A 24,362-nucleotide genomic window follows, 5' to 3' on the forward strand; every position below is an offset into this window, starting at 1 on the left:
ATTCGGTCCGTTTCATTTTGCTGCATCATGAAGCAAGCTGTAAATGTAAATGCAGAACTAGGCACATGGTTTATGGGAGATTTGGCAGTGCTAGGTTAACAGTTGTGCTTGATGTTCTTAAAGGTCTTTTCCATGCTCAAAAATGCTATGATTCTATGATTCATGGCAGGGTGAACTGGTCCAAGCATAAGAACAGCCTGTGTTGACACACAGGCAGGTCTGACTTCATTCCCTCCTGATCCTAATCTTCCAGCTCTTTAGTACATGGATTTCTCCTGCCTAACTTCCTAACGCCTCTCATTCCCTCAACTTTTCCAACTTTTTAGGGCTCCTTTGCAAAGTGGAAGCAGTGTGGGAAATATTTTATTGTTGCTACACCTTTCCCTGCCTGGGGGAATGGTATTCCAAAACCTTTATTTTGGAAACGCTATCATGGCTGTGACCAAGATTCCAGCTGACACAGTAATGGTTTAATCAATTTCTCAGCCTGTCCTGCTGCCACATCACAGTCTTCAAGAAGGGGGAGAACATCAATTCCAGAGTGCCAGAATGACCTCCTAAGCAAGAAAGAAAAGGAAATAGGTCAAGTGTTTCACATCATCTTGATGGTACTGTGGAGGATGAACAAAAGAAAAAAATAAGGAGCAGAAGGGAGCTCTCTGAGTGGAAATATAAGACAGTTTTTTACTTGAAGGGGGTGTGGGAGGGAGATAGAAATGAACAGCAGGAAATGAAAAGCAACAACAGCAATAAATAAAATAAATAAATAAAAAAAACTGAAGAAGGGGCTTCTGGAGTGGAGACAGAAGCAGAGAGCTGGTAGAGGATGTGCTTGTGGCTCACTCCTGAGCAGTATGTCAACCCCAGCCAGCCATGGTCTGGAAATCAGAGGGACAAGTGATTATTATGGACAGCAGTACACAACACAAAGCCAAATACAAGCTGGAAGCTTGTTCCTTCCTTCTGCAAAAGCTAGGGTAATAAAACCAGCAGATGCCACCTCACTTGTAGTCAGGCAAGGACATCAGACAGAATTGCCACGTCTGCACCCAGCTGAGAGCATTGCAGCCTTCCAGTGTGCACCTAGCAATTTTTCCACTGCTTTATGGCATGGGTTTCACTGACAGTATTTCACAGATTGTTCTGGGGATGAGTCTGTAACCTTACTTGATGGAAAATTTTCCCTGTATTTGTCTGATAGGAGGTTTTACTACTTGTATTATTTGATTTTCAGTAAAGGCTATTTTTGACAAAAAATGTTACAGTTTCATAAATTTGTATGCTATCTCATAAACATCATAAAATACCTTTTTGACAAATCTAATAAACATAACAAAATACCTTTTCAATAAAATTGCTGAAATTTTGCCAGGCTGCACAATAAACTTGCATTTTAGCATGGTTAGCACCTAGGTTTGAAGAAGAAGTGCAAAACCACCTACACCTTTGAGCCATGATTTTCTGAAGTTTGTTTGTCTTACCATGTCCAAAGACCCTGTGCTTTTACCAGTCATTGAGGCTCAGGACTAGTTAAGCTGTGGGGCAAAAAATACAGTAGGTTCACATTTCACAGGAGCAGATATAGCTCGGTAGCCTCCAGCTTTGTCATATCTTCATCAGCCTTTCAAATATATATTTCATATGCATTCCACATTAACTCTTGGTAGAATGGAGCAGGTCTTACAGAAGCACCCAGGAAAAAATTTCATGAGCTGGGGAAGCTGATGGACAGATTGTTTTCTTAGAGCAGGAAGGAGTCACAATGCCCTTATTGTCAAAGCATTGTTGGGAGCAAGAAGAGCTACTCTTGGAGAGTGTATGCGTGTGTGTGTGTGTGTGTGTTCTCATACCAGGTAGTTACAGTTACCAGCTGGTAGTAGCTGGAGTGGTGAACTTCTAGTGTAATGATGTAGTGACATCCATGGCCACAAGAAGAAAGGAAAAAAACCCCTGGGATATGTGTCCAGAGTTGCAGAGCCCTATTTAGAAAAACCTGCTACAGCCTTGTGGTGCTGCGGGGGCACTAAGGAGAAAGCTGGAATAGTGGACATGGTGTGCTTGGAGCAGTTACACTGGAAAGGGCTGAAAGAATAAGGTGCGAAAAAATGCCCCAGCAAACCTACTTCCGGAACCAAGTCTATGTGGATGCAGGGCATCAAGATAGACTTCTTTCTCCTGTTCTCGTCAAGTCCTTCATAATTAAAGACAAATCCTTGTCAGAGAGGACTAGTTTATTTGATTTAACTAAAACCAGAGCAGAACTGTTAAATACACTAACACTCCTCTGAACTGCTGGGCTCCACGTGCAAATAAACCCAAATGCAAGAAACATATGCCAGGAATAAACTCACCTCAGGAGGGGATCCAAGTTGGGCCAGTGCTCTACTCCTCTTCCTGCTCTCATCTCTACTCCCCAGCACCAGAAACAAAATTCAGAGCTGACGCCTAGAGCTGCAGCACATGACCCCCAAGTGAAGGCACTGCCTTGCTGCTGTGCCTGACCCAGTGCAAGCTGCTTTGCCACATTGAGAGAAATACTGCTGAAGGAGTGCTGGGGAGAGCTGCCAGGAGCTTCTGCCAGATGGCTTCAGGAGACAGAGATTCTCAGTCCTGTCTTTCCTTAGATGCACTGCTTATATGCACACCTTTCCTGACACTCTGTGTATGCACGTCTTCCCTTGTTCATTTGCCTCTCCATTGGGAAAGGACTGCAAGACACCCATAATTACCTCAGTTTCTGCTGCCTGCTTGTGAGTCAGGCATCCTGTTTACTTAGTTTGCTATCATCCCATTCTCCCTCTTATCCAAGAAGTGGAGGAAGGTGATAGAGAGATGGGAAAATTGGGAGAGAGGAACGTTGCCAGATAAACAAGGCAGTGGAAACACAGTCCAAAGGGGGATGGGCAATGCTTGGGTGAGTTCTACCTCTTTTTCTCGCTTGGCTCATGTATGAATTTTATGGCCTTATTTTTAAGCTGTAGTATCTTCAGCAACTTCTAGAGTTTCCTAGAGAAACAGAAGACTACCACTCTGACAATTCTACAGAGGTAGGATCCTATGGAGGCTTAAGGATGCACTCTTAACTTCTCTGTGTGATGCAAGCACTTGTCTGGGCCAATCTCCCCCTGCAGATGCTCTGCCTACCATGACATGGATGAGGGAAGTTTGACAGTAGCACCCCAGAGCCATGGAATGTTGTCAGTAGCGCTGTGCTTTTCATTGCTAGGAAATTTCCATTTTCTTCAACTGGTCTGATGAATTTGGTGTAGCCTATCAATGGCAAGACAAGTGTCACCTTGAGCTTGCTGAGCTGTGCTCTCTTCTAGTGAAACCAGTGAGTCCTCTCTAACTTGTGTCTTCCCTAAGTATTATATTCTTGGTGCTAGGTGTCTCCCACAAATACTTGCAAAATGGTCATGGAAATAATTTTAAGCTATCTCTTGCTCTGACAGATGAATTGCCAAGTGTGAAATGCCTCTCCACTTGCGGTGTTTATTAAGATCCTTCTGGAAATGCTATGCATCTTCCAATGGGCTTTAGGTTGGCAGCTGATAGACGAACATAAATGTGAACTCCTGCTCGCAGAACTAAAGATAAACAGCAGGAGACAATAAAGTACATCTCAGTCCCACAAATGAAGTGACATCCTTAAGAATTCTTTTCTGCTTTCTCCAATTTCATGGAATGTGTTTAATTACTTTCCATTATAAATGAAACTTAAATTAGACAAATGTGATCAGAAATCTTCCCTTTATTGCACAGCTGTATTAGCTTTATGATGTCACAAATGTCAGAATGAAACAGTTATATTCTTCTCTTTATTGGCTAAAATTTGTCCGTGGTTGTAAATTCATGGAACTCAATTAGATTACAACAGATAGCAATCCGATCCTCTTTGTTTAGTTTTGAGGTGAAAAGATTTACTAATGGCTCTAATTCCCTTATTTCCAGAGTTAGTTAACAAATTCAACCAAATGATATTCTGCCTTCAGTATCATGAAAGCTATTACCAAAAGTGGAGGTAAAGGAGGGTCAAAACCTACATGGAAGATTTTCCTCTCTGTATTAGATATTCACGGCATTATCTGAGAATGCAACACGAAAAAAAACTCAGCTTTTGTCTGGCCTTCATCTGACCTAAATTCTCTCTTAGGCTGGGTCTCTCTGTATGCTTCATCCAATTTCATATTCTGCAGGTCAGGCCATTCATCCATTGTTTTAAGATTTACGACCCCCCTCATGCCTCACATGTATAGCATAAGCAGTGAGATTTGGCTGATTTTCACCTGCAAAGTGTGGCTTTACTCTGACAGCCTTTCACATTCATTTACGGCTTCAGCTGGATAAGTTTCCTGGGTGGTCAGTGGGTGATATGGCTGTCCAGAGCTTCCAACTGAGCTGCATAGGCTCCAGGAAAGAGTTTCCCAGCAGTGGGAAGCAGAACAGGCTGCAAGCACTGGTTACGAACACATCGTTAATTAATAAGCTTATGTACAGCAAAGGAGTCAAAGCATTCCACCAAAACCTTTGGAATGAAAATTATTAAAGAAATGTAAGATGTTACTGCAACTGACTAAATTAATCTGGCTCACTACCGTGTGGGAAGGCATTGTTTAGAATGACAATGCAGGTTTGTTTAATCTGGAAAAGTCATGCCTGTTCTGGAGCTTTTATGGGGATTCTGGGGAGGTGATGAGTAAAGCTGACTCTAGTAATTTTTAGTTTCCTTCTCCAAATGAAATGGGCTCAAGATATATGATTATATCAGTGTAAGTCTGCAGTATCACAACTGAATATGTTACAATAGTCTATACTGCTGTAAAACTGCTGAAGTTTCAATGAATTCCATTTCAGTTTATTCCAGATTTACTGTCACTAGGAAAAGAATCTGTCCTAATTGTTATTCACTAACCCATATAGTCAAAAGTCCTCTTTGTCCATGGGAATCTGCATTTATAGGTATAGCTGTACTATAAAGCTAGCTATACAAATGTTAACACTTCATCACTGGAGTAAATGTGAAAGATGAGCATTATTAAGCCAGAGTGCTCCATAACACTGGTTCTGGAAGATGTCACTATAATATACCGCATCCCTTGGCCAATTATGTCTCTTTTGACCTAGATCTCATGCATCCAGAAAAACACTTCTTTGGAGTTCAGCTTGGATCTGCTTTTCCCTGCAGCCAGTCTTTAATTGAGCAAAGTTTCCTGAGCTCATTTCAATGAATATTGAGTGGATATGTCAGCGAGTTTGTTTCTGAGCCCTCAGAGATCTCATTTGCTCTGGCATCTGTAGTCTTCATCAATTTTACTGTGTCTAGCCTGGAACGTATTCGTACCCATCCTTTCACCTGTTTGTACATAAATGGAGGGCAATGGCTGAAGAATGAACAAAATTCCAGGAGAAACACTTCATATTCTCTTTATCTGTTTCTTATTTTCATGTCCCCTATTTAATCATGATTCATCTCTTTCTCTGGAAGGAGCTTGGAAAAAAGACTGAGTTAAAACTGAGCTAGAACCTCAGAAAATTGGGCATCACTAAATGCTTTGTTTGATCCTTTACATATAACACTGCTGAATATATATAGTGCTGACACCAAAGAAAAATAAGCAAGAAACTGTCATGGAGAGGTTGGAGCAATGTGGCCATCAGGTTCTTCAGTGACTTCCAACACTGTTATGGAGTCCAGATCAATCCCAGAAAAGCATCTCCTTTATTAGTTTCTAGGTATATGTAATTTTCTGTTATTTGTGTTACTGATGATTATTATCCTTAAGTTCTTTTCAGGCAAAAATGAAAGGGAAAAAGGAGAATAATAGAATAGGAAGACAGAAGTGGCCTCAGTGAAACATAAGCTGTCTCTTTTAGCAGCTTCAAACCTATGCCTAGAATAGCTGGCCTTTGCAGGCTTTTCTCCCAGGCTTCACATTTTCTGCACTTCTTCATGCCCATACGTCCAAGGGAAGTGTTTCATATAAGAAAGGAGTTTCTCAAAATGGACAAGGAAGCCCCAGGAGGTTTTTTAATTCAAACACCCAAAAGTGTAACTGTGCCCTAAAGGAAAGAGACAAACTTTGGAAGTTTCTGAACGCAGTCTCTTTCTCACCAGGTGCCCTGGACTGGGAGGGACTCTTTCTTCCATGTACCTTTTTTCCATCTATCTGAAAAAGAAGCCTACAGGAGACATCACCTGCCTGCAAACCCCTCAGATCGTTAACTAGGTGGATCTGTGCATTTTCATCCTGTAATAGCTTTGTTGTTTCTTTAGGGTGATGTCAAAAATGTCATCCCTTATGAAGGCTAGAAGGAAAGGACAATGTCAGTGTGTGATATGTAGGGACTGTGACAGGGAGAGAGGCCATAGATATAGGTCTGGTGTCACTAATAATACATGAGGCAGCATAATGGGAGGTCTCTGGAGAGAAAGGCAGAACATAAAGGATTCTGGACAGGTAGAATTCAGTCCTCATTTGGGGGTTAATTATACCATTTGGCCCAATATATCTTGATGTTTCACCTTCTTTCATATATTAGACCATTTCAAACATTTAACCTTGAAATGATAGAGCTGCTGTGGCTGTTCTTGCATGGCCCTGCCTAATAAATTTAGACTTGGGTGGGTCAGCTTGAAGTATCTGGCTCCGAGTCTTGCAGGGATGCTGGTTTTATTGCCAGAGGAACTTCTCCAGCTAAGGTACAGACTGAAGAAAATCAGTAGTGACTCTGATAGTATAAATTATAAGATATTCTGGTTCTTGATTCAATATTACCTTAAACTGTCATTCTCTCAGCCCCCAGTGCCTTCATTGGGAGTGCCGATTCTGAGCACTGCACCTGAGATATGCAGCACCCTACGTTTCATGTAACAGTTAGACATTTGGGGGTAGTGTCATTGTGGAAGAGAAATTCTAGTATGACCCCTGCCAGCCAGACCCACTTCCTATGCATCACATGGGGACAGCTGCTGGAGAGAACACAAAGATACTAGAACAGTGTCTTTTTGTCTCCTTCTCTTGAGAGGATACTCCAAGAACCCAAGCAATTCAGTCATAGTCTAAGTGCTGTACAGATATTAGTAACTAATTTGTATTCTATGCTACTCTGATAAAGCAAACAAGCAATTTTGTTTTTACAATGAAGGCTCTTTCTCTATCTGGATATATTAAATTAAAGTTTGGGCCAAGATCATCCAATGTTCTTTAAATTAGAGTGAAAATATGGATGTCACATTTATGATTGAGTTGGTACATGAAATTTGTTGATTGTGTTTATGTCAGTGGGATTATATCAAAGTACTGCATTTATTTTTACACTACATCAGGTGTCACAAAGAGTGGAACTCTGGCACACAGTTGTCAAGAGTCAGCCAGATTGTTTTGGGTTTTGCTGCGATAGCAGTGGGACTCCTGCAGGACAGCCAGGACGATCCATGGCATCCTGGTACACCCCTGAGCAAGCTGATACTGAACAGTCCTGCTCCACTCGAGTGTTGGTGCTTTCCTGGTTACCACTTTTTGCCTCTCCAGTACTCTTGCCTCCCACCAGTATTTCTAGTTCACTGTGCACACCCCTAGCAGGGCTCAGCCCTGAACTAAAGCTTGTTCTTGAGAGCTTCCTGGCATTTTTCCTGGAATTCAACAGGAGTCTGGGAGTGAAAAATGCCTATTTCATAGAGCTGAAAAGGCAGAGGGCAGTGTTCAGCCTTTCTCTTGCTACACCAAATTCGGCTCCACCAGGCACAAGTTTCATTTTATTCAGTGAGAACCAAGCTTCAGCAATTGTATCCTGTTGAAATCAATGTCAGGGATTCAAAGGCAGCTCTAACATTTGGCATCTGAGCAGGAACTCCCCTATTTACATGGGTAAGGCACTGGGCAGCATCCAGCTTAGAGCTCTGCTTGCTGCACAACAAAGAAACATGGGTCTGTTTAGCTTTCAGTAGCCTTGGAGCAAGACGCTTATCACCAGATGCAGCTCCCGTTACATAGCACTAGCCTTGGAGAAGGCTCTCAACAAATCATGGGGTTCTTGTTTGCGAGGCCTCTACTGGCTTTATATCTCTGTGCTGTGCTCAGAGATATTGCATGGGAGGAATAACAACTGCTCTGATGGCATTTGCTGGGATCCCCTTGACAGTTGAGCAGGCAAGCTGGTGCTACCAGTGGGCTGGCCTGTGTTTCTCTGAGTAAATCTACTGCAAGGTAAGGGCTGAGAGCAATAAAAGAGGAGGGTAGGTTTTTTTATTTTGTACATGGGATGGGCCACGGGTACAAAACACAGGTTTTGCTATTTGTTGTAGCCTCACCTTTGGGGTCACAGTGTCATTCCTTGTATCTTCACATGGCTCCTATATCAGTTAGGAAGTCACTCCCTCAATCCCCACCTGTAGGTGAAAACGGCAAAGATTAAATTTCACATGCCCTGTGTTCAGCCTGACGGCTGCCTCCTCTGGGGCAGAGCGACTGTCACATGCTGATACTGCTCAGTGAAAGCCCATATTACGGCTCTGATCCTTGCAGTACTCCAGGCTTGCTTGCTTCAAGTTTAATTTGATTGTGTCAGCACCAGACACAGACGAGCTTTTAAAGTCAGTCTTTGTCAGAGAGGGCTCTGGCATGAGGAGCTCACCTCACCGCCACTTCTCTGCTAAATCCATCTAAACCACATTTGCTCACAGTGTGCTTTGAAACAAAACCATTGTAACCACATATTTATTCCTTTTTACATCTCCATGGCTTTGCTTCTTAGGAACTCAGCATGTTTTGTTTGAATTATAAGATGTTTTTAATACTCTGTTTGTATTGTGTTCTGAAGCATTTCTATTGTTGTTCTGCAGTGCCCCAAGTGTTCTGGCTGCAAATTGCTGTAAGTACAACTGGATTATTACTTTGCTTAGGTAAACACCAGAAAATAGCTTTAGAATCATAGAATCATTCAGATTGGAAAAGGTCTTTGCGATTATTGAGTACCTAAATGCCACATCTACATGACTTTTAAATACTTTCATGGATGGTGACTCCAGTGCATCTCTGGAGAGCCTGTTCCAGGGCTTGACAGCCCTTCCAGTGAAGAATTTTTTTCATATCCAACCTAAACCTCCCCTGGTGCAACTTGAGGCCATTTGCTCTCAACCTTGTTACCTGGGAAAAGGGACCAATCCCCACCTTGATACAATCTCCCTTGAGGTAGTTGTAGAGAGTGATAAGGTCTCCTTGAGCCTCCTCTTCTCCAGGCTAAACAACCCTAGTTCCTTCAGCTGCTTCTTATAAAACTTGTGCTTCAGACCCTTTCCTTGCTTCCATGCCCTTTGGACACAATCCAGTGCCTTCAGTGTCTTTCATGTGGTGAGGGGCCCAAAACTGAGCACAGTGCTTAAGGTGGGGCATCACCAATACTGAGTTATTGGCAAATGCATTGGAGTAAGCCCTGACTGTATGTACAAGAACCCATGCCAGAGTTCACATAAATAATCAGCAGGTAAATACACATTCATACATATACAACAAAATTGTATTCATGAACTTGAACATCCAGTAGATGTCAAGGAATCATGCTGAAAAGATCACCTCAAATTTTGCTGCCTTCGAGGATCTGAGGTTAAGTTTGAATGCAAATCTGAGCTCATTCATTGCATCTCATGATTTCTATAACGGTTTTTCTTTTTTTTTTTTTTTTTTTTTTGATTACTTTTGTGCAGCTGCCTCAAACCATGAAAATATTTCTCATTTCTGGCTTGCATAGCCTGTACCCACAACAGGAAAATCCTGTTAAGCCAAGTGAGTTTTCTGTCCTTGTGAGAGAAAGTCTGGGGAGAAATGTTCATTAGCTTGTGGCAGCAATTATTCAGAAGGCAAACCAAGTCATGTTGTGAGGCACCTTGGGCACTCTCTCATTTACTTTCTTCCTTCTGAATATCTATCCCTGTGAGGCAGGAACAGCAAACAGCAGTTAAGTCACAGTGGGCCATGCATGCAGATGCACCTGGAAAGACACCAAAAGCATGTTCCTTCCAGGCCAGAAGAACAAGCAGACTTGCTGAAGAAAATGCAAGACTCCTTTACTATACTGGTGGTTGCTCATGTAATTAAAATTATGCCAGCGCAGAAAAAAACAGGTGCCTGAAGCCTTTACCTTTCCACAAGCAGATGCCGGCAGAAGCTTTTTAGTTCGGTGGGGAAGTGGAAGAGGAGGTAAGAAAGCCAGATTTTAATTCAACTTCATTTCTTTGCTCCTGGCCTGTGGCTTTTGAGATGGATTTTTTTTCAGGTACACATTATTTGGCTTATTTTCTCTGAAATCCTTGAGCTGTTTCTCTCTCCAGTTTGTCTAGGAATAAAGCAAGGAGTTGAGGTGATCAGTAGCAAAAGGAGCATAGTTTATTTTAGGTTGCTAGGCCTTGCTCTTTGCTTTTATTTTGCCTTGTCTTGATTATTTTTATATATGGATGAGCCTGCAGAAATTCAATAGGAATTAAAGATACCTTCCAAGGAGCTCAGCATTGTCCTTTACTGAATTTTCTGGGACCCTGATGTGCAGGAAAGGAGAAAATCCTGTTCTATAGCCTTGTTCCAAAGGCTGGATGATGGGCAACAAATATGAAGATTTCATTACTGTGTCTTGACTAAGAGCCTCTTGTTTACCAAATTATTGAAGAATTTTTAGTATCTTAATTGCTATATGTAGAAAACAAAGTTGTATTATTACCATCTCCTCACGAGACCCAGATCGCTCCCATCTTTTGGGGCTTTTTTCTAAGCACCTTCAGCATCCTCTTCATTCCCTCACATCTGCTATACTTTGTGTCCTGCCTTAGTTGGCACTATTGTTCTCCATTTGCAGGACCCAGCTCTGCTTAGGCTTGGAAGTGCAAGTCTAGCACCTTCCTTTCTTTTTGTAAACCCAGCTTCACAGAGGATTTCCCTGGATTTTCCCATCTGGCAGACCTCTGATCTCATTAAACAGTGTGTCCAACTTGCCTAACTGCTTAGTCATGGAGTTTGTACCTTAATGTTCTTTTTGTGGCCATGTTTCAGTCACACTTGGCCACACAGTGAGATCTCCCAGTGTTCTATTGCTCTGCAACACTCCACCTAGGGAGATAGAAAGGGATAAGGACCGACCCTCAGGGACAGCTCTTGTCCAGTTTTTGGTTGCTGAAATGGCTTCAACTTTGGATGTCAGCAGTGGTAGAGGTTAAGTTAATCATCATCCCAAATTTTTCACCATAGCAACAACAGTCCAAATCCAATCAAAATTATAGTTTTCTTTTATAATTTATTTTCTTTGCACATTTTTAGCTCTGGTTATCCTCACTACAAGTCTCTGTGGAGTCACATCTCTCTTTGCCTTTTAACAATGCGTAAGTCCATGTCTACAAGCACCCCTCTCCAAACATCCCTTTGTAGCTCAACACCTGTGGGCTGGAGCTGAGGATTCATCAGCAAATAGATAGTAGAGCTAAAAATTACAAGGAAGATCTGAACTAAATCTTTCAAAGCTCTGAGATCACAGTGCTTTAATTAGCTAACAGACAGCTAAGCACTCTGGGCCCTTGAAACAACACCCTTCAACCAGGTGCTCTTATGGGCTGAGAGTCTTACTGTAGCAGAAACTTGGAAGACTTTCATCTATTATCTCTCTTGCAAACTTTGCCATCGCTTTTGAATGTAATGTAGCAACAGTATAGCATAAAATAAAATAAAAAAAAAGAAAAGAGAAAAAAACCCCTCTCAGACTCCAGAGAAGAATAGCTCCTGCCATTTCCCTTTTGTATCCACTGCTGAGGTATTTGAAAAGAGCAGGAGATAAGTAACCTCATGACTACTACAGATTAACAGGCTCTGAGGTACCAAACATGATTGCTGCTACTGGGAGTATAATGGCTATTGAAATTCACATTTATACAGACATTTTCATGGTGGCACTGCAAAAAGCAGGGTGTATAGAAGGCTACAGACCATAAATGCTGAGGCCATGCAAAATAAGAAGGAGCAAAATCCCTGTCACTGGGAAGCAGCAGAACACTGACCAGTTCCTACTGTGTAGGAGACCCTCTGCAACTTCGATTACGGATCTTTCTCAGAGACAAAGGATACACTCAAGTTTGGAAAATTACTGCCAAAGGCTTTCTACAGGGGAGGGAACATGAGGCCCTGACCTGCAACGCTGAGTGACGAACTGCCATGAAGTGTTGGCTGTCCTGACAGGCTCTCCAAGGCAGATCACAGGCACTGAGAGACTTCTACCAGGTGATCCAGGGAAGCTGTGGAGGGCAAAGGTACAACAGAGTTCTTGGGTTCTCTTGTAGCCTTTATTTTTGCTTATGGTGTGTTTTGTAGAGCTCATTGAACAGGGATGAGGCTTCACTGAAGAGGTGCTATGGCTTCTCACGTTGCAGAGGCATGTTGTGTGGTTGTCCTTGACACATGGGTTACAATGTGCCTTGTCATCTTTTTCTGAGGTGGTGATATGGCTCCCTGCCAAGTCTCCAAACCTTAGAACAAAAGTTCCCCCCCCCAAACCTCAGGGAGAAGAGGGAGAAAAACAACCAAGAAAACCCGAAATGAGAGAGAGACAGCTAAAGTGGTATATATAAATATATTTACACTTATATTACAATTATATACAATTAAAATATATACAATTCCACAAGGGAAAGGGAAGGGGGAAGAGAAAGGGAACAAAACCAAAATAAAATATATATATATCCCAATCAGTAGCCCGAGATCTAGTAACTAAAGAGTTAGCAAAGAAATATCCTACCACTCTCCTTGGGACAACCGAGAGTCACTCCGGGACGATCGCCGGCAACCTCCTCCTCCCAAGGTCAACAAGGCCTTACCAGGCCTCGCTCCCCAACACGGCAGACTCAACAGCAGGGAACCTGCACCTCCAAGCCGCCGGAAGGAAAGAGAGCGAAGGCCTCTCCTCCTTTCTTCTTATAGTCTGGCTTACGTAAAAATCGTAGGGAATACTGCGTAAATCTAGACCCTTCCTTGGTTACAAACTGGTCACCAAGGAAGGCCCAGACCAAACTACCACAGGTGTGTATCAGAAAGTGCAAGCAGGGTTTGCTGCTGTTTAAAGCAAGAATGATTTTTGCTTTCCTTGCTTTAGCACTGGAATATGAGAGTCTCAAAATCAGCTCCATTGGGGTTGCACCAGGACAGTGACACTGATAATTCTAATCCAGGATCTGTGATGCAAACTGTGAAGCATTCTGCACATGAGTGAATTCAGCTTTCCCAACCTCCTCAATTATAAGTCAGTAGTATTGCTCCCATGCTGTGGCTGGGGAAATGGAGGTACAGAGAAGAAAAGTGCTTTTTCCAGTGGCACCTAGAAGACCAAGGACAGACTTGGGAAAACAACATAGATGTCCTTTTTCCAAGTCTCTAGGTCTAATGCATACACATGTAATTTGTCAGTAAAGACACAAGTCAGTTCTTTTTGCCTTTCCTCATACTGTACAATGTCTATACCCACAGCCTCTGAACAACTTCCAAGCATTTGCAGTGTTATCCTTCCAGAATGCCTGTAAAATAAATACTAGAGTGCCTCCTTTTACACTTAAAGAATAGCAATTCAGGGGTTTAAGGCATGTTTCATGCTTTTGGTTTGAAGAAATCTGAGATTATGTAGAAAGTTGAACTGGTAATAAGTAACAGTTGCATAAGTTCCGGAAGAAAGCACTGTAATAATCTGGGGTTTGATATTTAGTTGTAAAAATCTTAATACCTCCTCTGTCAAGAGAGTGGGGGGTAAGCTCTCAACCAAACTTTCATGTATGCAATGCTCTGGGGAGCAGAGTTTGCACATAGTTTTTAGATCTCACTTATATCCACACATTTCTCTCCAGCTGCTCCTGTTTCTGAGTAGAAAGTTGGAATGTTGATTTTCATCTCTTGTGTATTTTTGATTAACTGATCCCCAAGAAAAAGAGTGATTAAAAACCACATCAGCAGGTTCCAAAGGATATGTCCTGGACAGATCTGTTCTTCTTCCTCCCTCCCATCCTGCAGCTTTCCCTCCTCTAAGTACAGGGAGATTTCAGAACAATGGTGAGCGATTCCAACTTATGTGATGGTTTGTGTTAAATCTATCCCATCAGAAAAATGAGTAGTCCACACTGTATGGGGTGCTCGGTGCTCTAATAGTAGGGGGTATAAGTCATGACTGAGCAGCACTGGCAGAGTTGTGAGGTGGTGGCACTGGAATACTAATGTGACCTGGAGGTCAGAAGTGAAGAAGCTGGCAGATTTCGGTGTGTGACAGATTTTGATATGCAATACCTTTGTCAAAGAGGTATGTCCAAACTCCATTGGAGCCATCAACACCGACAGCAAAATCATTGTGTCAGAGGAGACAGAGTTTCTAAAATTCAGTATCAAACAATTAAAGACTAAAAATAACTCCACAGCTGTGTCTATTCCTCTCTCTAAGTAAATGTTTACTTTCTTTGTATCTATTTTAGTGGCACTGGTCAAGTCAGTAGAACTGAATGAGTTACTGCTTTAGCCCCCTGGGTCACACAGGGCACATGGACATGATGCAAGAAGCACATAACTTATTTTTACTGGAGGGCAAATGTGGAAATCCACAGATCTACAAATGGAAGGAGCCAGTCTCATAACAGTTAAGGCCAACAGGCTGTCTTATTAAGGTCAGATCTAGTGTGCCACGTTGAAGGTAATTATTCCACTGCTTATAATTTCAGTACATTTGAATCTGAATATAAAATGAGGCAATTTTCTTCCTGAGGATAAGAGAAATGTGTGCCTTTGCAGAACATGAGACACAATCACTCTCAGACTGGCCAGCTTTATTTCTTCCTGATGAGGCTCTAACTCCCCAGGGAATAAACTGAAAACGGCATTTTCAACAGAGAGGGCAAGATACAAAAAGAAAGTTTTTCTTCTGCTCTCAGGAGTGTTTTGCTTGGATGGTGGCCTGTTGCTAAGTGGCCCTATGGGAATGATTCTCAAAAGGATCATAGTTCTGTGGTCCGGGGATTTCATTCCCTTTAGACTTCTTTCATCTCTTCATTCAAATCCTACCGCTGAGATTGACCCTGTAAGCTATTAGTTGCCCTCAGCTACCATTCTTCCCATTTTAAATGCAAGGCTGATAGGAACATTAAAAAAACAAGGCTCTTCAGACCTGGCAAATTTTGTCATTAGGTAAGTGCAAAATAGTCTTTTTTTTTTTCCTCTTTGCTTTGCGGAGTGAATGGGATTGGATTCTTTGTTGCCTTGCAGTTTACACTGAAATGTATGCTTGTGCCAAACGCCTATAACATGCTGCCAAATCCAAAGAGTAGCATTTTGTATGTTCTTTGTTCAGGCATGAATGCCTTGTGCAAGGTGCAAAGCAAGACCATCTTAGATGTTACAATAGTCCCAATCACAGAATGCTACTAGCAAATGCTAAAACATGGTAGCACATTTCCTTGGTTCTTTCGTCTCTTGTCTGAAGACAGGATTGCTGAGACTGAGCACAATCCTCACCATTCAAAATTGTCATAAATTTAGAAAGCTACTAGATATAAAATTGCCTTGATTGCTTGCAACTTGCAAACGAAATTTAATTTTTCAGCATCTGAGCCCATATAGGAATTATAACATTGCCAGTTTGCACCCTCAATAATTTTCAAGTGTCCTAGGATCACCTGTAACTGCAGCACAGAACGGACAACAAAGGATTCGGTATGCACTCACAATTAAAAGACTTGTTACCTCTGATCCATTTCATACTTCAAATGGAATGAAAGATCTTTTATTATACAGAGAATCCTGCACATTTTTTTTTTTCCAAATGGTATATAGTCCTGTAAAGCATTCTGGGTGATGGCAGTGCTGTCAGGAGTGCACTCTCCCTTAAGGATTACTCTCAAAGCGAGTGCTCTCTGTTATAGCAGTGTAGGGGCTGAGGCTCAGGTTATTAAGAAGACAGATGTTCTTGGGGGATGAGAGGAGGTAATAGTTGTGGAAGAACCCTGAAGGGAGAGTATTTCCTGCTTCTGCAAGTGAGGTTATCTTCCTCTGATGTCCTCAGAACGGCATGTATACACTGTCTGCCAGTCCAAATCTGTAGGTCTTGATTGCCCAGCTTCTTGAGTTGTATGGTGTTGTGGGCTATTAATCTCAGAAAATGAGTGTGATCTATGTGTTCACAACATTTAAGAAGAAAGACCTTATCTGTGAAAAGACATGGCTGATGCTTAAGAGTCTCTAGTCATTTTTTCGGATGAATCATGGCCATCTGTGGTTACCCCAGACAGTGCTGGACATAACTGTTAGGGAGGTTACACTCTGGTGTTTTTGATTCTCCTTTCAGCTCCTAACAGCAGAGACAGAGAGACACCTGTTCTGTGGGAAGGGGAAATAAAGGGACTTATGCTCCTTCTTGGAAAACAGAAGCTTTATAATTGAGTTTATCCAAACAAGAGCAAAGCCTGAATTTTACATCTGTTTCTTAGGCTCATGGCCTGAAAGGGCCCCCATCTTTACGTCTAAGCTCCTGTATTAACTTCAAGGCTACTTCTTCATCTGATCCACTGTGGAGACAGGTTCTAACTTGGCACTGAGAAATGGAGAGGCTGAAGTGAGATGGCTTAAAATCTGATCTCAGGGTATAGAGAAACTCCCTCAGCAAAAATTGCTGGACTGTAAGCACGTGGTGTTGAATTACTCATAAACACACGAATAAGTATGGGATTCACTGAGAGCATCAATATCTACCACAGGAGCCTGCAGTGCTTGGCTCAGTTTGCAGACTCCCAGGAGATCAGATGGCATTTAATTCTGATCACTGCAGAAAAGTGAGGCTGAGCTGCAACAGTGACTGACTTAGCTGATGTGTGTGAAAATGTTATTAAAATGGGAAAATGTCTCTCCTAATGGATTTTGCATTGCCATTTAAAAATCTCATGTAAATGATGCACATAGGATTTGCAGTGGGGGGAACCATCAGAGACAATAATAAACTATTAATACGAACTAGTCAAGCTTCACTTAGAGGGATTAAGACTCAGTCATGTCTCATTTAGAAGTGTAGTATTAAGCCGTCCTTCAAATATGACAAGGTTTGTGTTATCCCTGAGTTGCTTCCAAATGAGGAGGGAAATCTCAATTAATTTTAACTATTACCTGTTGTCAGTCCTTCCTCCATGGATTTAGGAGTCCAGCCTGATGCCATAACCTACAGCAGCAACAATGGATGTAAGTTTAACATTGCCAAGGAAGTAATAAGCATCAAAAAGTGGTGCTGAGCGTAGAAAGAGTTGTCTGAGGAAGGGGTACTAAGAGGAGTGGGAAACATGTGCCCCATTGTCTGGGAGTCATAAATGTTGCCATAGAAAAGGAATTTGAAACAGTAGATTATTTTACCCACAGGAAAAGAGAAGTTTCTCTTTTTTTCTAGCACTTGCTATGTGGAAAAGACCAATGCAGCTTCCCTCTAGCTGCCTCTGTGCAGAGCAGCTATCAAATTGTCTGTATTTCAAAATTCTGACTTCTACCCCTTCTCTGGTGATTCTGCCCCTTAACTTGGTGGATTCTACTATTACAAGCTCTTTTTTTCCAAGATACCTCACATCAGGTATCCATCTGAGCAGCTGAATCAGGGACCTCACCTGTAATGTATTTGAAATGTATGGTATGTGTGAGCCCTCACTATGTTGCACCTGGATTCTCTGATTTAGCTTAGCATCATACAGACATGCTGTTCTATTTATGTACCATTTACATTGTCTTTTTTCAACTCTGCTGTATATAATCTTGAAATATGTACAGAAAGTTACTTTGTCCTCCTTAGATGTCACTTAACAAAATTCAGCAGCAGCAGCTGCGGCCACATGGTGCAATATCTGCATTGTTGTCACTAATCCAAATGTTGTGGTTTTTAGAGACTTGCTGCATTAGCAGGATGGGATCTGACCATCCTTCTCTCGTACAAAGAAATTTACCATCTAAACTCAAGATACTTCCACTCATTAACAATATGGTAAAATCAAACATTTAAGGGATTCATTTAATCGACTTGCCATCAACATTTGTGATTTCAAATGATTTTGCTGGGATTGTACTTGCTTAGGATGTCTCTTCAACTTGTGTAAAACATCTATCTGAAATGTCTCTCACATTAAGAGATGTAGGCTCAAACTGCTTCTTTCTCCACAAATGTATCCTTAATTTTGATTTCTTTAGTCCTTTGCTGTGATGTTTGCAATGATGTTTGCAGTGATGTTTATGATGTTTGTCCCTTATTTTGGGACTTTGTTGTCATTGTCTCCACCATGTTTTTCTGAGGGGAGTTGGAGGCCAGAGTTCCCATAAGTACATGTGCACACAAAAATTTTGAAAAAAGGAAAAATTTCATCCCTTACATTTTACTGTGAATTTTAGCTGGTGTGCGACTTTTTTTAATACATTGAATTTTGTAATAGAATCTGCCTTTGAAAACCAGTGTTAGGAATTAATAAGGCACAACATCTAGAGACTGAGAAGCATATTCATTCATCTAGAAATCTATACAAACCCAGCACAGTTACTGATACAGAATTTTTCCAAAAAACAGCTTGTGGATGAATTGTAGATCACTTGAATTAATTAACAGGTTTTCAGAGACAATTTCCAATGGTGAATTAATGTAAAAAAAAAAAATCTCAAATCATTGAACAGACACTTCATAAGGAATAAATAGACTATAAGCTAAATTTAATTCAAGAAGTTATTTATATTAAAAAACTTGCTCAACTCCACTGAGATTGAGCAGTTCACCCTTTTGATTCTAGCCCCATGCACTCATGCACACACATACACTCTCACTCTCTCTCTGTTTGGGCAATTTAACTCTTGCAACATCTTGTTATTAGCCATAATCACTAGTGCCACAGTCATTTTGCTGTTCCAGTTCCTCCTCTCTCATCTTTCCTAGCTCTGCTTGTGCACTACAGTGATTCCTCTGTGTCTTGTAGAATTAATTTTAAACATGGAGACTTACGTGCTTCAGTCTTTAGATGGCACCAAAACTGAATGCACTAATTAGGGAAGCTTTATGATTTCTATTATTTTCCAGTCACAGATAGGCCTGCTTTTTAGAGCGTGTAAATGTTGTGATTTGGAAAGGCTTTCTATGAGTTCTACATATGCTCTCTGTAGTGCTAGATCTTATGTTGATTAAAGGGCACCATCTAAACAGAAGCAATTGCACCAGCAGCTTTGAAATGCACACTATGTTGGCAAAAATCATACTGAATTGAACTGCAAGAATTTGACTAAACAATATAATCAAACTCTTGAAATATGCAACTAACTGGCAAGGTTGTCTGATGTTGGTAGTGGTCCTTTCAATTCCTTCCTGTTCAAGTATATGAAGCAGTCAAATATTTTCCTTTCATCTCAGGGCATTATTATCTTTAAGCAGTTTGTGTATGTACCAAATTCTATTTGTCTAGGTGGTATTGACTGAAAGAAAGCAATGCATGAAATTGAATTTCTAAAGAACCAGTGGAAAATGATAAGAAATTAAAATAGATGGAGACATTAAGTGCTCCCCAAGGGCAATAACACTGGTACTTAATGGTCAGAGACGTACAAGAGACAAATCTAGAAACTATTTACTATATAAATCCTTACAGACAGACTTCTGGTAACTGGAGCTGTGGTGGAGGAAGGTCTGAAATTGTTGCTTTCTTTCAGCCCTAATGCTGAGGTGATCATCATCTACCCCAACTGATCCCTTCTGGCCCTCAACTTATCCCATATCCCAATGCCTCTTGCTAAACTGCTTGCTGCTTTAAGAGTAGCTGTTAAAGCACTGTCAGAAGACCAGAGTCCTGGAAGGCTGAATGACTCTAAGAAAAATTATTCAGGTTCATTTTTCTTGAATTTAAATTGAATTACATACATTAACTCGTATTTATTTATTTACATTGCGCCTCCAAGAAGAGCACTTCTGTGGCTAATGAGCAAGTGATCCAGAAGATTTGCATTATACAAGTGTGAACTTTAATGCAAAATACTGAAATCTCAGGCTTGGTTGGTTCTAGACTTACTCAAGCAAAGAAAAACTCCAGTGTGTGCAAGCATGTTTTACTGTCTATTCACTCTGTGTGGACCAACTAATGGTTTCAGCTAGCTCAAAAGAATGAAACACTTTTTTTTTTTAAATATTCTAAGTACACATTTAGTAACAACCAACAAGTAGAGGAGAGGCAACCCAACCAGTCTGCTTAGTATTGGCCTGAGCCAATAGTCAAAATTTGATTTAATTAGAGAAGCAGCAAGTTTTTCATTATCTTAGGTGTTACTAATTTGACAAATAAACCACATGTGTATTGCAGCTTCTTAGAAACATTGCAGCTTTCTCTGAGCATTCAAAGGTCCTCTCTTTTCCTTCAATGAGAAAGATCTGAGGAACCACTATCGTCACAAGAGCCAGTAAATAGTGGCAAGGTTTTTGAAGTGAGGGACTCAGCCAGGAGCTCACCCAGGACTCACAGGGAACCTAACCTCTGTTAACTGCACTCAAACTAGCAGGTGACTAGTTTGAAGGGTTCTGTCCCTCTCCTTTGCCTGACTGCTCACATAAGCATTGCCACTCACAGTGAGATCTCTTTCAGTGGTGGCTCAGCACTTAGGGCATAATTTTAATGCATCAGCTTCGGCACTGGAGCTGACATAACCTGGTTTGTTGTTCCTCTGACCTGGATTGCTCACTGCCACTGGTTTTGGCATGTGTGCCCTCTGCTGACTGCCTCCTTGACTGTACTATGGACCTGGATCACTGGGTAAGACCCTGAAAAAGATTTTGGAACAGAAGGAGGAAAATTTGCTGTGGCCATGTTATCTGGCAAAGCATGTGTAACACTGTAAGACTAATAAAAACATAGGTAGCATAATGAGGGATAAGGGAGTCCTTAAATCCCCCTGTTTTTGAAGTGCAATGTGGCTAGCCCTCTGATGAGGGATGCTCTGGGAAGTGCTTGGGCTCCGAACAGCAGCTCTGAGGCAAATTTTTACAATCCTTATTTTATTCTCTTTGCTCACCAAATGACTGTACAGGCTAAGTTATGCTTCCCTAGGAGCTACCATCCTTGATGTGTTTTCAGTTTAACAAAAGCTTGAAACACCAATTTACCAGCTCCTCTTGTGGGTCTTAACATTTTCTTGTGTAGATGCTGAGCCCCAGGCAAATACTGGCCATATTCAGCCCAAATTTCCATGTTTTGCCTTGAAAGGATACCTAAGATAAGATACCAGACATAAACCTCTTTATTTGGTTGCTGTATTAGCCTACAAGTTGTGCAGTCAAGCAAGGGAACAAGTCTCCAGAGCAGCTGTGGCGTCACCATCTCAAAAATTTGCAAAACTTCTGGACAAGGTCCTCAGTAACCTGACCTGCTTTTGAAGCTGACTTTAAGCTTATGCTTGATGTTTTTGTGCTTAAAATCCCTTCCAACCTGAATTATTTTAGGTCTCAGAACCCCTTTGTGCTGTTTAGATTTGTTATCTCCTTTCACTTCTTTGCTGTCTGGTCTCCCTTAAAAAACGTACTCCCTTAAATATAATCTCCTCTGTCTTGGAAAAAAAAAAAAAAAGAGAGGATCCGCAGAAAAACACAGATGACCCAAGTGGAAATTTTAGTGGTACCATTACATCAGAGGAGGGCTTTAATTAGTAGACCTGAAGTAAAGATAATCAATTCTGCCTGTATCTGTTACAGACACATGAGAGGGATGCTAAACAGATGGAGACCATCATTTGTTAAAGTGAAAGGTGTCTTCTCTAACCTTGCAAAGATCTCTATTACGACACTTTGATTCCCTTGCTGAGCAGCTCAGCAGGGCAATAACTGTGAGGGGAAGGAAGAAAGAAAAGAAAGATTCAAAGTAGAACTTGGGGAAGTCAAAAACTATCATACCTAAAATGTGTTTTTTAACTTTTACCTTGGTGGAGGGTTCTTTCTCAGAAACTGCACAGATTTACCTTGGCCTGTAAAGAGCAACTTCATTCATTGTGAATTTAGCCAGGAAAAAAGGCACTGTGCCTGGCTCTCTCGCTGAAAGTTTGGACACAGGAAGAAGGAGGCAGGGCTCTAGATATACTTCCCATTGGAAAAACGATTCCTTTCCAGTGATGCAATATGTTCACAGGGGCTGTACAATGTGACCCTGTATCTGTGTTACCTCAGAGAAAGCTTCCATTACAGAGATGAAAGTGCTGTGGAGTAGGGCTTCACCTGTCGTCACTGTCACCAGCCTCTCTGGAATAGCCTGTCCTCTTTTCAACAGATATAAAAAGGAGACTTTGGTGGGGCCAAGCACTCCCATGTTCACAGATGCTCATTGCAGGGGGGAACAGCCTGAAAGACGTGCAGGAATTCCCACATCTGGTTTAGGAAATAAAAATTGGGACCACTAGGGACAAAAGTAATTAGGGACAAAATGGTGTAAGGTTGGAATCCTACCATCTTGTATTATAAGGTATTTATGATTCTGTGTTTTCTAAGTATGCCTTGCTGTTGGATCTCTTGGAGAGTGGGAAAAGTCTCAAAGACACAAAAGAAAATAGCAATGTGATAAGAAGAAAACAGGAGAAAGGCAACAGCTATAAGAAAGAAGGGATCCAATTTTGTAACTGTCTAAGGGACTTAAGAGATCAAACCTCTGGTAAATTTAATTAAGTGCCTCACTTGAGGCACTTCTGATAATTTACACAATTTACCAGGAAAAAACCAAATTATAAAAAGCTTGGCACCAGTTATGCTGGAGGCAAAACAAACCTTACTCATTAGGTCTCTCACTACTCTGTATATCCTAAGTTGGGTGGTGGATCCCCAGGGAATTTCCCCTTGAACACATCCTTTCTTACCAGTCAGAGAGTAACTAATGTGTGAGAGTGCCTAGAAGGAGTCACTGTTTTTGAGTGACAGCATGTAAACTGTACAATCTCCTGTAGAAAGGCTGTCTGCTGGTATTTCAGTTCTCTGATACGGATTCTGTTTCCCCTGTAGTCTGGCCTCTCCTTGTCTGTTTGTTTTGTTATCATTTGTATGGAGATCATCAGATCCAAGTACATTTGACATATGGAGATAAGTCAGGAAAGGAAACAACATATGGCAGACAATTCATATCCATCAAGATCTGTCATAAACCCATTTTTAGCAATAGAAGAAGAAGAGCAGAAAAAGACAGCAGGTTTGAATTTAAAATAAGCATGCTGCTCTAACAAACAGAAGGGCCTAGGGCTTGCTTTGCTAAATGAGACCATTGGTTCTCCAAAGGCAGCACCTGCTGCTGCTTCAACAGTGGGTTAAAATCCTCTGCAGTGCATTGGCCAATTCCTTATTGACCATCATGACTGATTAATGACTAATCTCAAAGCCTTGAATGAAGATACTTGCACTGGCTGTCTAGCCTGTTGAATCACTGCCTTGGGATACTCCTTGTCTAATCCAGCTGTTCAGGCCACATTTATGGGGAAGAGGGAGAAGGGGAACCTCATACTGTACAGGTGCTAACAGGTGACTGCGCCCAGAGACCCAAGTGTGCAACATCACATAATTGATAGGATAGATGAAACAGTCCATGTCCATACTAGGAGGGCACTAGCATTGTCTGTTGGAAAGGTGGGCAGGATTGAATTCAGGCTGAATTCAAATCATCTACAAAGGTGCTTTGGATATGTAGCCCTGGGTCTCAGGAATGTGCTAGGCTTCAGGCTATTCCTGGGACTGGCTGCCTCAGGTAAGGTGTAGCTGTATACCAGAAACATGGTATTTGATTTCTTTAATAAAAAAAAAAAAAAAGCTGGTCCTTCATTTTGCCTGAATTGAACTTTTGGCTGAAGAGGAGTATTTTGAAGGGTTGTATCTGCTCTAGACATGGCTGTATTTGGATTTTTTGGATATACTGGGAAGTTTTAAAGGAATGAGGGTGATTTCCAAGAGAGAAAAATACTGTGTGTGTCATTAATCTGTGTAACTTAGTTAGTAACCAATTGAATTTTTTCTGTAAAATTTAATGGCCATTTTTCTCTAGGGGAAACTTGGCCTTTTACCAAAGAAAATGGCCTTTTATGTTTACATGGTTTCCTTTTTATAACCCTGTAGAAGAGTCTTGCAAGATAGAAATGTTGTTTTGAGGATGTGCAAAGCTCTGCAAGGGAGTGTTTACATTGCCCAACCTAACAGAGGTCTCACAGGCTCAGGCCCTCCTGTGCCAAGAGGAAGGAGCAGCCTCAGGCTCCTTCTCTTGAATCCAAAAGCTGAAAAACAGAGGAGAAATAGCCACTGTGCAGATATACACTTTGAAGGAGGATCTTCTCCCAGCCTTTTTTCCTCATATTCTTTTA

General features: G+C 41.4%; 1 long non-coding RNA gene across 2 annotated transcripts in view; it reads left to right on the forward strand.

The window, feature by feature from the left end:
- Window positions 1–8,050: 8,050 nt before the first annotated feature.
- The window catches only part of LOC113946480, a 36,438-nt gene continuing 20,126 nt past the window's right edge, over window positions 8,051–24,362 (forward strand). For both annotated transcript variants that reach the window (XR_003527443.1, XR_003527444.1), the window contains exon 1: window positions 8,051–8,207. This is a non-coding gene — a long non-coding RNA (uncharacterized LOC113946480). The remainder of the gene's footprint in view (window positions 8,208–24,362) is intronic.

This window comes from Corapipo altera, unplaced genomic scaffold (assembly GCF_003945725.1).
Source record: "Corapipo altera isolate COAL_440 unplaced genomic scaffold, ASM394572v1 48b, whole genome shotgun sequence".
In the NCBI taxonomy this organism is placed as follows: Eukaryota; Metazoa; Chordata; class Aves; order Passeriformes; family Pipridae; genus Corapipo; species Corapipo altera.